Source organism: Canis aureus, chromosome 13 (genome assembly GCF_053574225.1).
Source record: "Canis aureus isolate CA01 chromosome 13, VMU_Caureus_v.1.0, whole genome shotgun sequence".
NCBI classification, from domain to species: domain Eukaryota; kingdom Metazoa; phylum Chordata; class Mammalia; order Carnivora; family Canidae; genus Canis; species Canis aureus.
Window position 1 is genome coordinate 43,359,872 of NC_135623.1, and position 14,956 is coordinate 43,374,827.

The window sequence follows — 14,956 nt, forward strand, 5'->3', positions numbered from 1 at the left end:
TGGGACAGCTTTTAAGACACTAGACATCATGTCATGAAGGACAGTGATCCTTGGGATATGGGAAACAAATAAGGTGAGTCCTATAATTGTCCTTGCTTACTGCCTAGAGAGTTTCCAGACTAAGGTGTAGACAAGGGGAACCCGGGTAGATCAGGGCAATTCCCCTTAATTGAGAAGAGAGCTAAAATTCCTGGGAGGCCAAAGCCAGAATTTGCAGGGTAGAGTGTTGTAGAGAAGACAGCCATGGAGAGAGAGCTCCAGAAATCTGAGTCTTTAGCTAAGTGATAACCAGCTTGAGTCTTTAGCTAAGTGATAACCAGCTCATTTTTTTAAAAAAGATTTTATTTATTCATGAGAGAGAAAGAAAGAGAGAGAGAGAAAGAGAAAGAGAGAAAGGAGAGAGAGAGGCAGAGACAGAAGGAGGCTCCATGCAGGGAACCTGATGTGGGACTTGATCCTGGGTCTCCAGGATCAGGCCCTGGGCTGAAGGCAGCGCTAAACCACTGAGCCACCCAGGCTGCCCAAACCAGCTCATTAAGGAGAGGAAAATACCAAAGATAGGAGAGAACCAACTGCAAGGTTTAAAGGGATAATACTAGGAGCTTATACAGGCCTAGGACAAGTTCCTATTTCCACTAGCCACAGTATAAAACCTCGTAATTCATGGGGCCTCAGGTAGCATATTCTGAAAAATTTTGCCTTAGTTGTGAAGAATACTTAGTGATTCACTAAACACTACTTTGGTCCTGCCTACAAAGCTTAAAACCAAGACCCAAGAGGATTGAATTCCTCCCAAGTAACTTTCTAACATTGCAGAATACAGCTCAAGAAAGGAATACAAAAATATCCAATATCCAACAATATAAAATTCACAGTGACTAACTTTCCATAAAAAATTACCAGATCTAGAGATGCCTGAGCGGCTCAGCGGTTGAGCATCTGCCTTCGGCTCAGGGCATGATCCCAGGATCTGGGATTGAGTCCCATATGGGCTCCTTGTGGGAAGCCTGCTTCTCCCTCTGCCTGTGTCTCTGCCCCTCTCTCTCTCTGTCTCTCATGAATAAATATATAAAATCTTAAAAAAAAAATTACCAGGTCTAAACTTGACCACTTATCAGTGGCACCTTGAGTAAATAATGCAGATTCTTTAATCCTCTGTTTCTTTTTCTTCAAAGTAAAGATGGTCATAATACATTTCACAGAATTGTGTAGGGCAAATAACTTCATAGACGTCAAGTGTTTAGTGTAGATCATGGCATATTACAAAGTGTTCTCTATATAATAATCACATTACTGTTATGATTATTTGGGAAGAACTACATTTCTTACACAGACCCTCGGATATCTGCTGAAGACCCTTACACCTCTAATTTCTGCATGTTCGTGAAGTACAGAACAGTGCTTAATATGGTTTAAAGACTCCTTCTCTAAGGTAAACTTTGATTTTTAGCAACCCCCGCCTCCGCCCACCGCCAATTCTATGATGATTAAGTATTTGGAAATTTACTTAGGGTAATAAGAATATAAATACTCTGTCTTGACAGACAAAAATCTGAGTTTTGTCAGTTACAGATTTTTATCTGATGGAAATAAACTGCAAAAAGAAAATGCTGCCATTAAAATGTCATTATTTCAGAGCCTTTTCTGACAGGAAAAAGTGAGACCAAGATTGACCAGAAGCTGCTTTTGGCTGCATCATCTGCCACAATCTCAGTCAGCTCTGTTGTAATGGCCTCTCAGGACCCCTTTTCCATCCAGCAGCATCTTATGGTCTCATGTCGGGTTTTTTTTTGTCACCAATCTTAATTCCACCAGGCTCATGGGACCAAGGGTGCAAGAGGTGCGTGAGGGCTCAGTGCAACCTCAGCTGTGAAGATCCCAACTCTGGCTCTTATCATTACCATTTGGAACATCTGTGGCCAGAACTATTAATTGTCTTCCTAGTACAACTATATTTTTAGCAAAACAGAATAGAATTCATTATATTTAATTTGGTGCTATGGAACCTAACATAAAAATGTAAGCTAATTGAAATGATTTTAATTTAGAATGATTCATTTTAGTGTATGACTGTTATTTCTAGCATTACGCAGATTTCCCATCTTTTTTTTTTTTTTTTTTTTTTTAGCATGTAAGGGTCCTACCCTATTGTTTCCTCTTATGACCCTTTTTTCTTTGGTTACTGGAATCTTCATTTTATTTTATTTGTTTTTTAGATGCTGGCACACTGCACCTCCAAAGGTTGTTAGCATTTGTCAGCTCTCAGAATGACAGTTCTATTCACTATAGGAGACAAGTCATTTTCTTTCTGAAGAAAGGGGAAGCTAATCTCCTCCCACAGTAACATGTTTTGAGAAACATAATGCAGTGGGAAAATGTACCAATTATTTCGCTGCAAATTGTCTCCCTTCCACTAGATAGACAATCATATCAACATTTTTGGACTTTTTTTTTCTTGCAGTTTTATAACATAACTCGCCTTCTGCAAAGTTAAACTTGATGTTAAAGAAAATGAATGAATGTTCCATGAACTATATGAGTGATAATGTATTGCTGTGTGGTTCTGGGCAGCTATCATTTGAGATTTCATTCCTGTTGCTAGCTTCCATCCAAGCCCTTTAGCAAGAATATTTGTTTTCTATCATACAGGAACAGGAGTGGGGAAGATGCTGGATTGGTTACTTATTCTTCATGAATTTGACAGGGGAAATTAAATAGAGGGTGTTTATTATATATCCACTTCCCTCTGACCTCTTTAATGATTAGAGGGCAGTGGGAAAAAGGGAGTGACTTCATTCTTGAGTTTGTGCAAACCGGTTTGTGCATGGCTTTAGATTTCATGTCTGACGGGAGTTCAAGTCCTGGCTCCTGCATATGATGGCTGGGTGGCTTGGGCAAGTAGCCCAGCCTCTCCGAGGCTTATTTTGTGCATCTGTAGAATGGAGATGGTCATTGTACCTTCTCTGTGTAAGGTGTTTTGGAGGATTAAGGGCCCACCACACTCAGTGGTATACACAGTACTCAACAGAGGTTTTAGGATGATGACTGCTGTGATTGCAGCTATGGTCTTAGGCACATATTTCATTTAAATGAGGTTAAAATGATTGTAACCTCTTTTAATGTAAAATTAGCACTGCACAAAATAAATTTTGTATTTTTTTCCCAACAGAGTATACTGATATTGTAGACCTATTTGGTATACATGGAAATGGCTATTGTAGTTCCTGACTCGTCACAAGTATCTGGCCCATGCTATTCCCCTATCATATCTGAAGGTAGGTGAACTTAAAATAATGAAAACTTTAGTTATTTAAAAATACATGTAGAATTGTTTTCAAGTTGAGATTTATAATTCAACCTGATAGCTGGAAAGTATTTGTCCTGCTGGGCCTGCTTCAGTAGTTAGATAACCTCTTAATTTTTGGACTGAGGAGACTTCTGTGGTTTATCTATTTCAATCATTGAGTTTTATAATTGAAGAAACAGATGTTTAATTTTTTTCAAGACTATGTAATTTATTGTAAACAGCGTAGGATATGAACTCAGATTTCTTCCAGCCTAGGTGAGCACTTTTTCTATGGTATTTGCTTGTCACTCATTGGCTCTTTTGTAACTTTAGCATCATTTTATGTGCATAGGAGGTCCCATAAGCATAAAAGTAAGTTACCTATCCTTGCACACTGTTTGCAATATTAATTTGCCTTAGAATTCTTTGTTCAGTGAAGGTCTAGTCAAAGAATTACAAATTTGGAGTATTATCCAAGTGATTATTACTTTATTTTAATAGTGTCTGTAATTTCACTGCACTTTGTGTGGTTTTTAACAGGAAACATTTCATTTGCATGCCTGTGCATTTTCCCATCTTGAAAAGATAAAAATTAAGCTTTTTAGAGATAATAACTCAAGGAGAAACCCAACCAGGTTTTAATTTGACAACATGAGTCACGTGCATGCTAGACTCACAGCTTGCATTTTCCCCCTTACTATGCAATTATCTGTAAATACTGTATGTGCTGGGCTAAAATGCTAGGAAGTCTGCAATTACATTAATGTAGCTCCTTAATTGCATATAATGGGATTTTCAGGCTACTGCAACCCATCACATTTATCATATTCCTAATAAAATTACTCAGTTTTTTTTTGTCAAAGATCTTTTTATTTACTCTTCATTTAATTTAGAAGAACTTTAAAGATAATTTAATTCTTGAGAAATTAAATCATTTGTAATGAAGGAGGAAAATATGCAATCCAGGTTAAGAGCTGAATCCACTTAAGAGGCAGTTATCCAAAACCCCAAGTCTTGTTGATGAGACATTTTGTGCCCCTGGGCAGCAAACGCTAACAAGTGAGTCATGCTAGGACTCTGCTTATAAGATTCCTAGCTGTCCTTTGGAGAGAAATATGAATGTTCATAACTCTTTTGATGTCAAAAACAGGTATCCCTTGATATGTAGAGTGGATGTATTCCCCTCCAAAAGTTAGCTGCCTTTAAGGCAGATTTCTTCATGTTAGTCCCGTTTGCACTGATGGCCATTAAGAAATCCAACTGGCATTTCAAGGCCAAAGAATCTCCAGTATATATAGTTTTGAGTTCCTAATAAGAGAAAGACACTGGTTTATAAGAAAAGGTTAATAGTATTCAGAAGTCACTGAGAAATACCCATGCTGACCCTCAAAATACCAACCTTGGTTTCAACCTGTAGTGGAGAGGAAGAAGAGAGGCAAGTGCTCAGGAGCTGGATGAGCAAGGGAGGACAGGAGACCCTGGTGGAGTTCACAGGGGCTCAGAGCATGTGTGGGGCAGACATAAAAGGGCCCAGTTATATTTTAGCCTGCTCCCTCTCTCCTCTTCATTCCCATTCTTTTTCTTTGAATCTCTAACCCATTGCACTTGTTATTTGCTCAAAGCTTTCCATTCTCGTTTACCCAGCCCTCTGGTTGAATCATCTGCTCCTCATAGTCTGGCTAGTCTCTATATACAAGTATGGGAGCAGCCAATCCGCTCTTTTTTTTTTTTCTACAGGGGAAACCATGACATAGAAATGGAAAGTAATGTGCTTCCTTTCTGGTCTCATCACCTCTATCTTCCAACTTTGGCTGCTCCCCAGGCTCAGTGTAAACTTCCCCTGGCCTCTAGTCTCTGGCTCCTGAGAGTTTCATCTCTGTCCTGGACCACAAAGTTGGTAGAGGAGTAACACCCTGTTCTAGCAGTACTAAGCTTCCCAGAAAATATATCTGGACAATGATACTCTGATCTAGGAGCATTGTGAAAAGAAGAGAGACAGAAGGTGGGGAGAGACAGAGAAAGAGAGAGTGAGCACATGTATGTTGAGAGGTGGAGAACAGATAGTGAGATGGAGGCATTTGGAGGTAGAAAGTCTCTAGTCAAAGTTTGATTCATCCAAGTGCATTGGGGACCCTCAGGGCAGTACAGCAAGGGGGTAACAAGCCCAGACACTTGAGCTAAGATTTAAACTCCCATATCTTGGCTGTGTGACTTTTGACAAGTTAATTTATCCCTCTGTTGCTCAGAGTGGGGTAACAACTATTATAGGGTTGTGGTGATATTACTAAAGGTCAGAGGGAAAGTATTAATACAGATGAGCTATTATTACAAGCAGCCCCAGAGAAGAATGCCCAACTCACCCTTTCTTATTATGTGCCTTGTATTAGTTTTGGGGACAAAATGTTATACACCTTTGGGTAAAATTAATCGACTTGGATTTTTAGGGAATGTAGGTAGCATCTCTTTGCTTCCTGTTACATACATACTGTCACTGTGAAATGCTGCTTGTTAGGCTGCTCTATAGAAGTATTTGCACTATAGACAATACATATTTAACGTGTGTGGGGGGGTACACGAGGACAAACACTAGAGGCTTCAACTGTAACATCTCTAATGACAAAAAGGATTTAAGGCTTTCTCCTCCAGAATTATGTCTGCATGTTTTCTATGCACCAAATGCCTTTCTTCGTGAATTTTTTTTTTGAGTAATATCTCAGTCTCCCCAGTCCCTAATTCTAAGTACTAAATACCATATCTACTAGTATTATACGGAGGTCAGACAGTAAAAGTCCTTGGATTTATCTTTATTTTACTGAGAACCATCATTCAAGTCTTACTGGGGGAACATAAGGGTGATGAAGTGGATGTTAGGAGAATTTCTGATGTTCAGCTTCTTACTCTTTGCCTTGTGCAGGGATTCATCTTGTTAGTTAGACAAATAAAAGAAGTACCAAAGCTTGGGATAATTTTTTTCTCAATGTAATGGAATTATAGTCTTGAAAATGTTGAGATAGGGTGTGCAGTGTAGAGGAAAGCTCTTTATGGCTGCCTGGAGAGTGTGAGAATGTTTAGGGCCAGTGCGTTATTTGCTAGCCTGCCTGCCTGCTTGACCTGATGCATTGGCATCTGAGAGAAATGAATCTCAGGAGAGAATTTATTTGGGTCACCATGGCAACGGAAGGGGGTGCAAAGATCTGCCTGGAAGCCTATAAAGAATGCACACAAGTTGGTATGACAACTGCAATACCTACTTCTCTGAGTTTAAATGTTTCAGGGAAGTCTAATATTTAACTTTTCCAGTGGCATTCAAACTTTTCTTTGGCCATTGGTGGTTAATGTGGCATGACTCAGACTTTGATGTCTGATGTCTTTTTAAGAAGTTAGATTCCTGCAGGAATTCAGTAACTATTACATTTTGAGTCATAATACTCTTGTGGCACTCAGGCAGGAATAAACTTTTTCTTTTTTAATTATCTTGTTCTATCTTTTTGGTTTCTGACTAATAAAAAAAAATGTTCTTTTTACCGATGTGTACTATCATCGGGTGCCCTTCTTTATCATCCCATTACCAAGCCGAACATTTTAAATGTCATTTAGAAGAACATCATATTGAGCTGCTCACAAAGAAATGCCTTACATGTTGGGATTCAATATGGGAATTTAATTCAGCCCTGCACTGAGATACTGGAAAGATTAACAGATTATGGGATGAGAATGGAAATGTAAATGACAGATCAAAGACAGTTGAATAGTTGCTGTCTTGATTTCCCCAGTAAGAGACAGATGAATAAAATAAAGCACATATATTTGAAAAACAGCAGGTATAAAAAAGCAAAAGCCAACTATACACATTTGTTTGAAATCTCTACACTAGAACCTGGATGTTAGACTAATGTAGATACATGGAAATCTGAAGAGGGTATGGCTTCCAAGACAATGACCTTCTTCCAGCCCATCATATGTTTTTATCTTCACCTTGTCCCAAGCTTAATGTTTCTCCTACTCCATTTCCTGCTTCAGTTTCTTAAGTTCCTGCATGGAATCTACTTTTAGGTCCTTCTAGGCACTGAGTAGGCCGATCAGTGGTTCTAGTTTGCCTGGGACTGTCACATTTTTGGTCTTGAAAGTCCCACGAAACTCCACAATCCCAGTCACACCAGACAGGTTCGTTATACCAGCACCATGTGTTCTTTGTATTTCTTCCTGCTTCTCACTTTCTATTCCTCTCACTGCTCTGTTCCCTGCCACTTGATGATTTGCAAATGGTCCAGACATACACTATACAATATGTTAGCTACCAGCTACATGTGACTACTTAAATTTAAAATAAAGTAAAATAAAAAATTCAGTTTCTCAGTCTCTCTAGCCAAGTGCTCAACATGTGGGACAGTACAGACATAGAGCATAGCTAGTGTCTGAGAACATTCTATCAGACCTGGCTGATCTGTGTAACTGAGAATTGGGGTAGAGGCATGCATGCAAGTGTTTCCTACAATTTATGGCTTAGATATAATGTTAGCTGCAAACGTGAAATGTTGAAAGAACCACATAATCCTTAGCTTCCACTTTCTTTGAATTTCTCCTTATACCAACTGTGGAACAGGTAATAAGGCTATCTGTCATCCTTATTGGGTCATTCGTCAAACAGGTATTGAGCACCTGTGCTGAAATGCCATGATGAATGATAGCATCTGCCTTCTGGCAACTTATGGTCGAAAATGAGAAGAAAAGTTGTGATAGTTATCATATAATAAGACTCTTCATGAGACTCATGGAGGGGCTGATGTGAAATTGTGATCGGTAGTCAGGGCTTTGCAGAGGAGATGATACAGAGCAAGGAACTGAAGAAGCAGAAGGAGGCAGTGCATGTGTGATGAAGGGCACATCCATGGAGCTGGACTGCCTGAGTTTGGACCTTGCTTCTTTCCTTCCTCTACCAATATACTTGCTGTGTGGCTTTGGGCAAGTCTTTTAACTGGTCTGTGCCAGGGTTTCATCATCTGTAAAATGAGGAGAATAATAGTATCTGCCTCACAGGGTTGTAATGATTGAATGAGTTAATACTCATAAAGCTTATGGAATAAGATCTGGTATGATAAGAGCTATATTAGTGGGTTGTTAAATGCAACAAGCAAGAAGGAAGCATAATTGAGACATGGAATGTGAAAAGTGAGCTTACAATAGCATGGGGAGGGGTATTAGAGAACCACAGGTCTTCTAGAACTGTAAGAGTTAAATGATGGTGGTGCGTGGTGGCTATGCTAGAGATGTGTGTGTGTGTGTTTGTGTGCATGTGTGCACACATGGGAAGTAGGGAAGGAGGAGATGGGTGGGGAGATGGAAGACAGAGTTAGATGGACATATAAGTGGGGCATGCCAAAGAGTGGGGACATGATTCTGTAGGTGATGGGAAGTTGTTGACTTTTTTGAGCACGGAAAGGAAGAAATTAGACATACAGTTTATAAGGATCCCAGTCCCCTGAGCTAGGATTATTCATTTGAGAAGATTGACAGCATCTGAAGTATGAGGAGTACTGAAAGAAAATGACAAAGTTGATAAATTTTCAGGAAGTTAAAAAAAAAAAAGAATTTGGTGGTTAATTGGCTATGGGGAATCGGTGTAAGGGAGAAGTACTGTGTAACAATACAGTGGCAGTTAGCCTAGTATACTTGAAAATAAGAAACAGAGTTAAATTTGAGGGCTAATTTCAAAGACAGTTTGCCCTGCCCCTAGAAGATGTTGTTAGAAACACATGATATTATTCTTACTTATTGCTCTATTGTAGACTCATAAATGGAGTTTTAATGTTTTTTTTTTAAAGAAAATTTCCCTGTGATATGGAAAAAAAGGGGAAAATTTGAGGGTGGAAAGCGGTAGAAAGTTTAACATCATTCTGTTATTCTAAGTTATTGCTTTGTCTTTGGAAAAGTAATAAAAGCTTATTTCCTTTATAACTTCATCTGTGTACTCAGGGCTGTCACATTAACCCCACATTAGTATTAGATTTTAATAAAGGACAACATGGTAGGAAGAAAGATGTTTGCTAAATCTAGAGAATGGGCCATATAATTTTGTTTTTGGAAGGTTTCTAATATTTTTATTTTTTCATTGTCTTGAAAATGGTATTTAACTTTGTCAAATAACTGCAACAGAAAACAAAGGCTGTGTTTGAATAGTACTTGGGAGGTGTTGTTAAACAACATAAGCTGGGGCTTCTGTTTCTTTACTGGTTTACTTCTTGGTAGCATCTTGAAGCCAAAGGGGTGTTGGATCCCTTGCTTGGAACAGAGTTCCTTACGTTCGTTTCTCGGCTGAGATGTGTTTTTGAGGATGATCTTTGCCAGTGTGTTCCTTTCTTTTCTCCCCTCTATTCCTTACTCAGTGAGTTTCGTGATTCCATTTTATGGCCTCATATAATCTCTGAACCTCCAATGGCTGATGAACTTTGGTCTTCAACCCGGAGCTGGTCCATGATGCTCAGAAAACTTGACACTGTCCTTGGCATGTTCTTTCTGAACCCCTCTGTCCTCACAGCTCTTTCTGGGTTCCAGGCTTCCTATCCCAGGTGATTCAAGCCCAGATATTTCTATGGGTGGGGGATCTTTTAATCTAATCCCCCACTCCTGGGTGTAGATATACCATTACTCAGACCATTAAGTATTTGTTGTTTCCTCTTTTTGTTTTGCTTCATAGCCTTAAGAAGATTAGAAACCAAGGGAGAAGCATAGGCCTGCATATTTGTATTTCCCACAAAGCTTGTTGGAATATAGGGGAGAGCCTGGAAATGGCAGGTGAAATGGAATTAAACAATAGTGTATGAGCTTCAGTTATCTTTAGCATTCCTGCTTCATGGCAGTAATAAGCAATTAATAGTTGTGAGATAATTTTGGCATTTTTCCAGAAATATTTTAGTTGACTTTCTGATTTCAAATAAGGCCAGTGCTTCTATAAATTTCCTTCCCATGGCATGTTCCTTGAGCCTTCATTAATATCAAACTGTAATAACATCAAAGCTAACATTTTAGATTGCTTCCTGTGTTTCAGGCACTGTACTAAGTACTTTATATTCATTGTTTTAGTTTTTACTATAACCTCCTAAAATGTGTACAGTTATTATCTGTACAAGTGAGCAAACTGAAATCAGAGAGGTTGACAGATTTATAAAAAATCACCCAATAGACAGTGAAGGAGCTGGGGTCCTGATCTAGGTGGTCTGGCTCCAGAGTCAGTACCCTGTAAGTATTACTCTCTCTGTGGCCACCAGCCTTCCCCACATACATCTTGCTTTGCTAGGAAGTGCTACATAGAGTAACGAAGCCTACAGAGATGTCACTCTGCAGGATCTTGAGCATCCAAGTCTTGCTTCTCTGTGGTTCCCAAAGTGCTCCTTAGAGATGGACAAAATTGCTAAAACTCTGTTTCTATGTGTTGAGTTTCCGCAAGAGTGATATTTTGATAGCAGTAGGCTGAGCTCTTTGAGGAGCAACTCATAATATTTATCATCCCCATTTTTATAGATGGAAAAAGGGACCCCCCCCCCAAAATCAAAATCACTTCTCCAGGTTTGAGTTGCAAGTCTTCAGGGGTGATGAAAATGTAGCCAGAAGATAAAGAAATCTCAACGTTCCTCTAAGTTTGGGGCTTATAGGATTCTTTTTGCTTCTTCAGCTTATATAATACTACACTAAGTGTCTGACCTGACCTCTCATTTTTTTCTGGGAGAGCTCATGCAGTTGCAGCAACAAGTTCTCCTGTGAGCCCAAGTTAGTTGATTGATTTAATAACTATCTTTTGTTGTGCTCTTTCCACTCAGGAAGGGCTCTTGCTTTTTCTTCTGTGCTTACTCAATCACACTGCATGTTTGCTGCTGAGAAAGGCCACAGAGTATTTTTATTCTGGTCATTCTCTCATAACCCTTGCATAAAGTAGCCACAGGCACCATGTAGGTAGCATTTACAGTGGTTTTCAGTAGACTTGGCATTCCTTTCTGTTTATCCAAAATGCAGCTAAGAAAAATCTCCTGGTAGTTGGAGAGAATGGAAGCTGCTCACTGTGGGTTAAGTCCACTTACAAAGAGTGCTGCTAGAGCTGCACCATCATCTCCGTGTGATGAAAAGGGTTTTTGGCTACAGCACCCATCTTTCAGAAAGCAACATGAGACCCATTGATGCCTTCCGGCTCTCATTTCATCTCCTTCCTTTCATTTTAATCACTTCTGGAGCACTACTCTGTCTCAATATGTGAAATTCCCAGAGACCCCTTTCAGGATAGTGCTTACTTCTCCAAATTATGTAGTGCCACACGGATCCCACCTCTCTCTATGACGATTGCTGAAGGCCCCCTGAATGGTCAGATTCCAAGGTGGCTGCTTAGCCACAGGACTGCTTCTGGTACTATGAGCTGCACCTTTATCCTTCACTAATTTGCAAGCCCTGTGAGGACCCCATGCAGCAACTGAGATGGAATAGGAACACACAGAAGTTGCCCATAATGACTGGGCCTCTGAGGAGTGGCCTCAAACAGGCTGCATGTTACTTCTCTAACAACCCCTCTGTACCTTCTCTTTCTCCCTCAAATACCTCTGGAGCTTGAGCCTGAGCATCTAAGCTTTCCATCTCTATTTGTGTTCTCTCTCTCTCTCTGTCTCTCTCGATTTATCACTGACATCCTCTGACTACACTTTCACCTCTTTCAACTTCTACAGTTCTTCACTTGAGCACCTGTGCTGTTCCTCATCCCCAACCCACACATACTCAAAGACTAAGTCCTCTTGCAGATTGTATCCACCAAAGGTATTTTAAGTTAACTTCCTTTCAGGGGGTGCCTGGGTGGCTCAGTCAGTTAAGCATCTGATTTCAGTTCAGATCATGATCTCATGATTGTGAGATTGAGCCTCACAATCTTTCTGTACTGAGATCAAGCCCCTCATCAGGCTCCATGCTCAGTGCAGAGTCTGCTTCAGATTCTTTCTCCCTCTCCCCCCTACCCCTCCCTGTTTACACATGCACACACATACACACACACACTCTCTCTCTCTTTCAAATAAATAAAATCTTACAAAGTTTTCTTCCCTTCAGACAGCAACCCTGGTCCCTTTTTCTGGTCACATAGTTCTCTGTTCTGTTGACATACATAAAGCCAACCAATCAATTCCAAATGACTTTGCCCTCCCAGCCTCCCAGTACAATGGTCAGCACATTGCTTTGTAAAGAGCCAGATAGTAAATATTTCAGGCTTTGTGGGCTATACAGTCTCCGTGACAACTACTCAGCATTATGCTGTGAAGGCAGTCATAGGCCATGTGTAAATGAATGAGTGTGGTTGTGTTCCAATAAAACTTTATTTATAAACAAAAGCTGTAAGCAGGATTTTGTTTGTGGACCATAGTTTTTTTTTTTTTTTTTGGACCATAGTTTGTTAACCTCTGGACTGAACTGTATGTTTTTTAGCCTGAAATCTTTGAACCAGTGAATGGGATTCCCAGTGTAATTTTGTGATCAGGTCCAGTCCAAACTGTTGTGTTTTGTTAGCATTGTTACCCCTGCCTGAACTCTTCTGGAATGTGTGCTCAGATACTTTTAAACTTCTTTTACACCCTAGTTGAAACTTTCCACTGGGTTCTACTTTTTCCTGCTTTTTCAGATCTCTGTTGTTTTAATCCTTTCCAGAGTTCTTGCCTTAAGTATGTTCTTCTATTTAACTACTTTGGTTCTCTATACCCTTTCCAGTCATAGCTATGCTGCCTTAAAGTCATCTCTTTCATTTTAGGAAGCCTGGATCCAGAGTTGTTTGTCTTTTTCTATCTCGCCAATTTCTATAAAAAGTCAGTTTCATATACTGGGAAAAGCATAGACATGGTAGATAAAGCATGGAGTCTAAAAGATTCATCGGTGCAGCCTCAATCCTTTTTTTGTAGACAACAGAATTCACCCAAGGTTGTTTAACTGAAATGGCTTTATTGCAGGGTATTGGGAAATCTGCACACTTTCCAGGCTTGGGAAACAAATTTGCTTGCTGTGCAGCCAGAAATAATGCAACCAACTGAAACAGTAAAAAATAACAAGGTACGTCTTTAGAGAAGACCCCACTACCAACTCTGCCTGCTGCTGCTCATCATTCTTATGACTTAAACACATAACGTCTTCAACCACTACCCTAAAGAACAAAAGGCTGTGCCCTGTGCTTGCCAAAGAATCCTATCTCTCTGCTTGATACTCATATCTACCTTCCTTGTCTTACGTGGATGTATCTACTTTCAAACCTAGGTTGTATATAGAGCCAGAGCGACAAGAGAGTCTGAAAACTAGCTCTCTAGCTTCAATGGTATAGAAAGATACAATCGAAGAGAATAGAGTGGGTTAATGGTAAACAACCATTTACTGGTCACAACCTTGGGTAAAGTACTGTTTGAATTTTCCTATAGATAAAAATGGGGATAAAAGTACGTTTCTTATAGCATTGGTCCAATTATTTTCAAAACACCTAAGATATAATAAATGCTCAATTAATGGCCATTATTATACATAGACAATAAATTAATATTTTGACTATATAAGAATACAATGAACATGTTAAGGAAAGTTTTCTTTATTTTTAAAAGCATACAAAGATAGTAAGAATGGAGCATGCTTCTCACCTTAATAATTTTAGTGTTCTGATTTGCTGACATTCTGTCCTTTGGTCAGTTCACACAAATATCAAAATACTCTTAACTCATGTATTCATTGAATTCAGTGCTTTCAGTTTAACCTCTAAAGTATATCCACATCTTTTTATTCATAAAACATGATTACAAAATGTATACATGACCACTGTAGAAAAAACAGAAAATATAGAAAGTATAAAGAAGAAGGTAAAGATCACAGGTGATCAGTGCTCATTTGTGGTAAAGTAAAAAGGCATTAATGGTAGCCAGTTGAGATGTTCATGACCTGATGCTAGTAGAATTGAGGGTCAGGTTCCGCAAAAATTTGTGGGTGGTAGGTGGTGTTTGAACCTATGCTATTAATTTGTTTTTCATTAACCTTTGGGGAGGCAGCTGTAAGTGTTAACCTCATCTTACAGGGGAAGAAACAGTGACAGGAGGTGACCACTGTGTGCTTTCTCAGTTTGCATCTTGAGAGGGCAGGATTCAGACTTAAAATTCAGATTCCCAGTCCACCTCTCTTTCCATTATCCTATACTTCCTCTGTTTCTATGAGTTGTGTTGCCCTGTGGTCAATAAGTAATGCATGGGGACAATTCCATTACATTTCTACTGCTTATGCTCCCACAGTGAGCCATTCTTAGCCACTCTATGATAAAGAGTGAATTAGTATCACTCAGTTTAGGATGATAGTATCTTGCCAAAGATTGTGCCAAATGGTTGCTTAAAAATGATGTTGAGATGATGACAAAATGAATTGACAGCACAACATAAGAGGTTGTTTATTGTATTATAAATCATGAAGGTATGAATTTTGTTTTTTACTTTATATGCTTAGCCTATGGTAGCATCTCAATTAGATATCTTGAATTCAATTCACATTTGTAACAAATGTATTTGACCTATGGGAAAACCCGTATCTGAATTGTTTACTAGTGATTGACTTGTTCTCAGGAGTTGTTTCCTGATAGATTTATCAAATGGAAATGAAAGATGACAACAAAAGAGTACCATCTAATTTAAA

The 14,956-nt window shown here is 39.2% G+C and overlaps 1 long non-coding RNA gene across 5 annotated transcripts in view; it reads right to left on the reverse strand.

Moving 5' to 3' along the window:
- LOC144282371 (uncharacterized) overlaps positions 1–12,492 on the reverse strand; it is an 85,644-nt gene extending 73,152 nt beyond the window's left edge. For all 5 annotated transcript variants that reach the window (XR_013350792.1, XR_013350791.1, XR_013350789.1 and 2 more), the window contains exon 1: positions 12,346–12,492. This is a non-coding gene — a long non-coding RNA (uncharacterized LOC144282371). The remainder of the gene's footprint in view (positions 1–12,345) is intronic.
- Positions 12,493–14,956: the final 2,464 nt, after the last annotated feature.